The sequence below is a fragment of the Gossypium hirsutum genome, chromosome A01 (assembly GCF_007990345.1).
Source record: "Gossypium hirsutum isolate 1008001.06 chromosome A01, Gossypium_hirsutum_v2.1, whole genome shotgun sequence".
Classification (NCBI taxonomy): domain Eukaryota; kingdom Viridiplantae; phylum Streptophyta; class Magnoliopsida; order Malvales; family Malvaceae; genus Gossypium; species Gossypium hirsutum.
This window is the reverse complement of record NC_053424.1, coordinates 103,583,821-103,591,169: the sequence shown is the minus strand read 5'-3', so window position 1 is coordinate 103,591,169 and position 7,349 is coordinate 103,583,821. Positions and strand designations below refer to the sequence as shown.

General features: G+C 33.7%; 1 non-coding gene across 1 annotated transcript; it reads right to left on the bottom strand.

Moving 5' to 3' along the window:
* Window positions 1–367: 367 nt before the first annotated feature.
* LOC121207777 (small nucleolar RNA R71) lies at window positions 368–474 on the bottom strand. Its single transcript, XR_005902897.1, has one exon. It is a non-coding gene; the product is annotated as a small nucleolar RNA R71 (small nucleolar RNA).
* Between the last annotated feature and the right edge of the window lie 6,875 nt (window positions 475–7,349).

Sequence of the window (7,349 nt, the reverse complement as noted above, 5' to 3'; positions counted from 1 at the left end):
GAATCCTGCTTTTCGTATGTATGATTATGCTAAACCTAGTTTAACAGGAGCTGAATCGAGTATAGTTTGACTTGCTATTGCTGCAAATAATTTTGAATTGAAACCTAACACTATTCAAATGATACAGCAGTTTGATGGTTTGCAGGACGAGGATCCAAACACTCATTTAGCAAACTTTTTGGAATTCTGTGACACCTTTAAGATCAATGGTGTTTCTAACGATGCCATTCACCTTCGGTTATTTCCCTTTTCATTGAGGAATAAGGCTAAATAGTGGTTGACCTCGTTACCACGAGGATCAATCACCACTTGGGAACAAATGACTGAAAAGTTTTTGCTTAAATATTTCCCGTTGGCTAAAACAGCTAAACTAAGGAATGATATTTCTTATTTTGTGCAAATGGATCTAGAAACACTTTATGATGCATGGGAGAGATACAAGGATCTATTGAGAAGGTACCCTCACCATGGATTACCACTTTGGCTACAGGTTCAAACTTTTCAGAACGGCCTGAATCCTTCGACTCGACAAATAATTACAACTGCTGGAGGGACTATTAATAATAAGCCACCTAAAGAGTACTATGAATTTATAGAAGGGATGCCATTGAATAATTATCAGTGGCAAGTCATGAGGACAAAGTCGACGAAAGAGGCCGGCATGTTTAATGTCGATTTGATTACTATGCTCTCTAATCAGGTAGAACTTTTGAATAGAAAAATTGATGGTTTACTTGGTTCTTCACAGGTTCATCCAGTAATGTAGTGCGATGCAAGTGGAGGTGGAACAAGCAATTCAGAATACCAACCCTATGGCCACAACATGGAGAACGAACAAATGGATTATATGGGTAATAATCCTCGACGTCAAAATAATCGTTATAGTAATAATTACAATGCAGGTTGGAGGAACCACCTTACTAGCAAGAGAAAAAGCCAAACCTTGAAGAGATGATGATAAAATTTATTTCAATAGCGGAAACCTGTTTTCAGAACACTGAAACTGCACTTAAAAATTAGAAAGCATCGATTCAATAGCTCAAGAATCAAATTGAACAATTGGCTAAGATGATTTCAAAGAGACCACCAGGAAGTCTACCTAGTAACACCGAACCCAATCCAAAAGAACATGTGAAAGCAGTTACATTAAGGAGTGGGAAAGTGTTAGCTGGATCTGAAAAGAAACCACCACAAGAAGCTGACAGAGCCGAAGGAGAGGAGGGAAAACCCGAAAACAATGACAATCCAATGCCAAAGGAATACAAACCACCAATCCCATATCCAGCAAAGTTGAAGAAAGATTACATGGATGCACAATTCGGTAAATTTCTTTAACTTTTTAAACAACTGCATATTAACTTACCTTTTGTTGAAGCTATATCGCAGATGCCTACATATGCAAAATTTTTAAAGGAGCTTCTAACAAATAAAAGAAAGTTTGAAGACTTATCTATAGTGGAACTTAAGGAGGAGTGCTCGACCATACTCCAAAATAAATTGCCAACCAAACTGAAAGATCTAGGAAGTTTTACTATTCCCTGCTTAATTGGTAGTTTAAATGTTGATAAGGCACTAGCTGATTTAGGCGCTAGCATTAATCTGATGTCATATAAAATTTTTAAACAACTTGGTCTTGGGGAACCTAAACCCACTAGGATGAGTATTCAACTAGCTGATAGATCTGTTAAATATCCTAGGGGTATTATAGAGGACGTATTTGTAAAAGTAGATAAATTTATATTCCCTGTTGATTTCATTGTGCTTGACATGGATGAAGATGTTGAAGTGCCTTTAATCTTATGTCGTCCATTTTTAGCCATCGTTAGGACTGTTATTGATGTGGGTGATGGTAAACTTATGCTTAGAGTAGGTAACAAAAAGATTATTTTTAAAATTTACGATGCCATGAGATTTTCTATTGAACAAGATGACTCATGTTATTTTATTGACTCTATTGATCATGCTACTCAAGATTCTTTTCAGGAAATCAGACATAAGGACACGCTGGAACTGTGTCTTGCTCAAGGAGAGGAGGTAGATAATGATGATTCTGAGATAGGTAAGATAAAAGCTGAACTAAATTCCAATAAGCCCTTCCCATTCATTCATAGCTTGGAAGAAGGCTTCTCGAGCCCCTCCTCCATGACTAACTGTAACGGGCTTCCACTACTATCTGGTGGCACCATCCCTTCTGCGAGACTGGGCGCATTACTCTCTACATCATCTGCACTAGCTTGTTTAGGATCCATAATTATAAAAGAAAAAATTTTCAAATTGTCAGGAGTTGTCACACTATCAACATATAAGTACGGCATGTATAACTAGACTCTTACTCATACTAAATATTCTGAGAACCGACTAAACCTTTGCTTTGATACCAATAAATGTAACACCCCTTACTCGAGACCGTCATCGGAGTCAAGCACGAGGCGTTACCGGACTTAGCTTACTAATTAAGGGCATAAAAATTTACTTTTAAAATTAATTTAGTTTCATTCATTCAATATGTCCCTAAAAAGGGTCATTGAGACCCTAAAACATGAAATTGAAACTGTTTGGGAACAAACCGAAATCAATAAAAATGTTTCGATCACTTAAACAAATCAAAACAATGTATTTCATCTTTCATAAATAAATTGTCCATCTGCATCATAGTAACTAAATAAATCATAACTCGAGTTACGAAACTCAAAATTAAAATCTGTAAATTTTTTTTGAAACTAGACTCATATATCTTCTTACTAAATTTGTTTTAGAATTTTTGGTCTAGCCAATTAGTACAGTTTATTAGTTAAAGTTTCTCCTATTTCAGTGTTCGGCTGCTCTGACCTCTGTTCACTACGAATTAATTTTCTCCCTGTACAGAATTCAAATAACCATGCCGTTTATTTCTCTTAAAATTATGCTCAAGAACGAATCTATACATATCAAGTATAACTCATATTATTTTTTTACAATCTTTAGTGAATTTCTAAAATCAGAATAGGGGATTTAGAAATCACTCTGACCTTGTCTCACCAAAATTTAAATATCTCATAAAATACAACTCTTTTATTTACTCTGTTTCTTTCATATAAAAATAGACTCAATAATCTTTAATTATATCTCATTCACTATCTAAATCCATTTCTACTATTTTTAGTGATTTTTTCAAATTCACATCATTACTGCTGTCCGATACTATTTTAAAGCTAATTTCACCTTTTTCATGATTTCCATGGAATAACTAGCATTTAGGCATACAAAACACCAAACATGTCCTTGATTTGCCATTCCAATAGCTAATCATTATCAAGCATTTACATACCCTTCATTAGCCATATCATAAGATCATACAGGCAAAATGGCTACGATGCTATACATGCCATACTCAAAATGAAACGTCTAGCTATACCAAAATAATCCTCGTGATAGTGTGCCCGAACCTCCGACGTACTTTACAATCCCCGAGTTAGCTTGAAAAAACTATAAAAAGAAGGAAAATGAAGTGGGTAAGCATTAAGCTTAGTAATTTTTCATGCAAATAAATAACAATATTCATAAGAATTATCTTACTACTTGGCATGATACTACTTAATCCAATTTCATTAATTGTGAAAGACATATTTTAAATTTCTTCACTTACTCACTTACTTAAATACTTACTTACTTAATCAAATTTATTAATACATTTTACTTACCTTTTTCCTTATCAAGCATACATGAACATTATATACTTACCTTTGCTCTTCTAGCATGAACTTGTCTTACCTTTTTAGTATAACTCGTCTTACCTTACCTTACCTTGATATTCTCTTTAAATTTTTCAGATGAACCACTTGGAATACTAAGGATACACGGGTACCTTACCATTGCCATGACTTGTCATGGTTTTAGTCATATCCGTTTGAAACTTACCATTGCCATGTCTCGACATGGTCTTACATGGTATCCTGGCCTTATGAACTCACCAGTGCCATGCCTTGGCATGGTCTTACATGGGACCTTTGCCTTACAGTAACTTATCAATGCCATGTCTTGACATGGTCTTACATGGTATCCTTACCTTAGAAACCTTACCAATTTCCATGCCATGGCATGGTCTTACATCGTATCCTTAAAGCCTAATGTCATGACATTTGTATCCTACATATTCCTAAGGTTCAACTTAGACTTTCTGAAATTACTTCTTCGTCAATTCATGCTTGAGTCTTCTTTGAATAATTTCATAAAATAAATATACAAATGCTGGAAATTAACAACATTACCATAAAATAATGGAATATTGCATTTATTTACCACAAACTTGCCTCGAAACAAAATACGATCAACTATATCGATTTAGTCCACTATCCTTTTCTTTCCTTGGTCTATCTCCAGATTTTGTTCTTCTTGATCCATAATAAAAAATTTAGCTTATTTAGTACGAACAATTATTAAAACAGTCCTTGACTCAAACTTTGGCAAAATTACACTTTTGCCCCTAAACTTTTACATATTTATACTTTTACCCCAAGGCTCAGAAATTAAACTTCATCCTATTTTCTTATTTTTTATGACATGATTGTCATTTTTTCCTTCTATGGAAACGTCAAATTCTCACTCTAACATGTACTTATGAGCATTAGGTATTTTTACCGATTATGTCGTTTTACTCGTTTCCACGTAAAATCACTTAGCAAAAGTTGTTTAACACAATTTCAAGCTTCATATTCTACCATAAAACATCAAAATAAACACATTTCACCTATGGGTATTTTTCCGAATATAAACCCTAGGTTAAATTATTGCTAGAATAAGCTTAATCAAGTTACCAGGACTCCAAAAACGTATAGAACATTAAAAACGGGGCTTGGAATCACTTACTATAGAGCTTGGAAGCTTGAAACAAACCCTAGCTATGGATAACCCTTGACATTCGGCCTAAGGAAGAAGATGAGCACATTTTTGCCATCTTTTTCCCTTTTTAATTCTTTTATTTAACACTTTACTAAAATGCCCTTCATTAAATTTTTTTAGTTATTTCTACCTATGTATATCCATTTTTGTCTATGAAAATATAATGGTCTAAATTCCATTTAAGGACCTCTACTTCAATTATGCACTTCAATTTAATCCCTGAGCATTTAGAACTCATATTTATCGACTTTTTCAATTAAGCCCTAATATGAAAATCGGACATGCAATCACTGAAATTTCTTATCAGTATTCTAACACATGCATCTAATCACTTAGTAAATCATAAAATTAATCGCAATAAACTTTTCTATCTTGGATTATTGTTTCTCAACCACTGTTCCGTTTAGGCCCTATTTCGGGATGTTACAACCCCCGAGCCTTCCAAAACCTATAATCGAAATACACAAGCTCAGAAACAGACCTAAACATGATTTCATTGAAACTATGAAATCGACAACAATTCCAATCAACATCCAATACTTACCCCTTTATTTAGAACGATTTTGATTACTAATCTGTAAGAGGAGAGTCTCGAACTCCACGACTTGTCGCTGCCAAAACAGAAAATAAGTCTCTAACGACAATTTTGGAAAACAAGATTTTAAAAGCGTTAGACCTACTTACTGAACAATCAAAGGAAAAAGAAAAATAGCAGTAATTTACTGAGATTCCTCGATGGATTTAAGCAAAAAGAACGAAAAAAAAGAATTGAGGAGAAAAATAATAACAAAAGGCTAAAGAAAATTAACGTCAAACTTCTGGAAAGAGAAAGGGATTTTCAAAAGAAAAAAGATAAAAAAAAAACAATTTGGATACCTTCGCAACTCGTCACTAACTACACAATCTCAACCACTCAGAAACCCACTCCCCTAAGACTCTAACAGGGGACCAAGCAAAAAGAGTAACATTTACGCTTGTGCAAAAATTCAAACATATGACCTCCAACAGACCAGTGCCCTTACCACTTGAACCAGTAGGCTCATTCTGATGTGAAATTACAAATATTTAAATATAAGCCCGCTGAACAAGTATAGGGCTTAACTCAAAAAAGAAACAAAATTTTGCCAAAGCTAGGGCTTGAACTTGGGACCTCTCAAACACACCTAAAACACTTAACCACAGAAGAAATTACACAATTGATTCAAAATAATACAAATACAGAGACAAATATTTTTGGGGTGTTACATCATCTTTTTCCTTACAAATGTCCCAACCCCATGTAATGCATCATGGCATACAAATCTCATTGCAAATTAGTAGACGTGATAATCATTCTTTCATGTATATATAAATTTCAATAATCATGGTAATCCGTGATTTCATAATGAACATATAGCCCTGATATTACATAACATGAGATTAGAAAGAAAAATATCAATTAATAACAATACTTATTATATCAGAACAATAAGACTCAAGTAAAAATGACTTACCTTATATCCATATAGTCTCTCACATGTTATAACAAAAAAATATGTTTTTATTTGTAAAGAAAATTGGTAAATCATAATCAAATCTTTACATATTAAACTTGTATAAAATGCACAACTTTAGTGATCTGAATAATAAATCTTATTGGAGCTCGTTCACTTCTTCTTCTTCTTTTTTATGAGAGCTCGTTCATTTCTGGTCCAAAAGAATAGGGACTTGATTTGCCCCTAACGAAATCATATATGTGGTTAGAATTCTCTTATCTCCAATAAAATAATTTTCCAAAAGAAAACATCCACTTACTCCTCAACTTATAATACTCACTCATTAATTCCAAGATGATCAAAAAGGAACGTTTCAAACATTGATGATCAAAGTTGGTGTGAGGATCTTGATTGGAGAAAAAGAATGAATAAATTCAATAAAATATTCATCAAAAAATAAGATAGATGGAATTAAAAATAAAAATATGAGAAGAATAAAAGATACTTTACTTACCCAAATATTTTCAAAGATGACAAAAGTTGAAGAAAACCCTAAGATGAACTTAGAATTTGGAAATAGAAAGAAAATAGAGTGTTTAAGTGATTATCAAAAGAAGAAGGAATAAAAGAGAAGAAGAAATAACAAAGAAATCAGTTTTGGTGGTGGTGTAAGGGTGGTGGTACGGTGGTGTTGTAGTGGTGATGTAGTGGTGCTATAGTGGTCGTATGGTGGTGAAACGGTGGTTGTATGGTGGTGTTTTAGTTTGTAGTAGTAATATGAAGCAAAAATAAAAAAAATTAATGAGGAGCAACATTTTTTGGTGGCATAAGGTGGTCAAAAGGGAGGAGCAAAGAGAGAAAAATTGTATAAAAAACAAACAAATGAGAAAATGAGAGGAGTGAGGAGGGAGAAGTGGACTATCACAAGGTCAAACCCATGAACAAAGCATTCAAAAGGGGACAAAGATTTTAACCACGATTACTTTGGGAGTTACC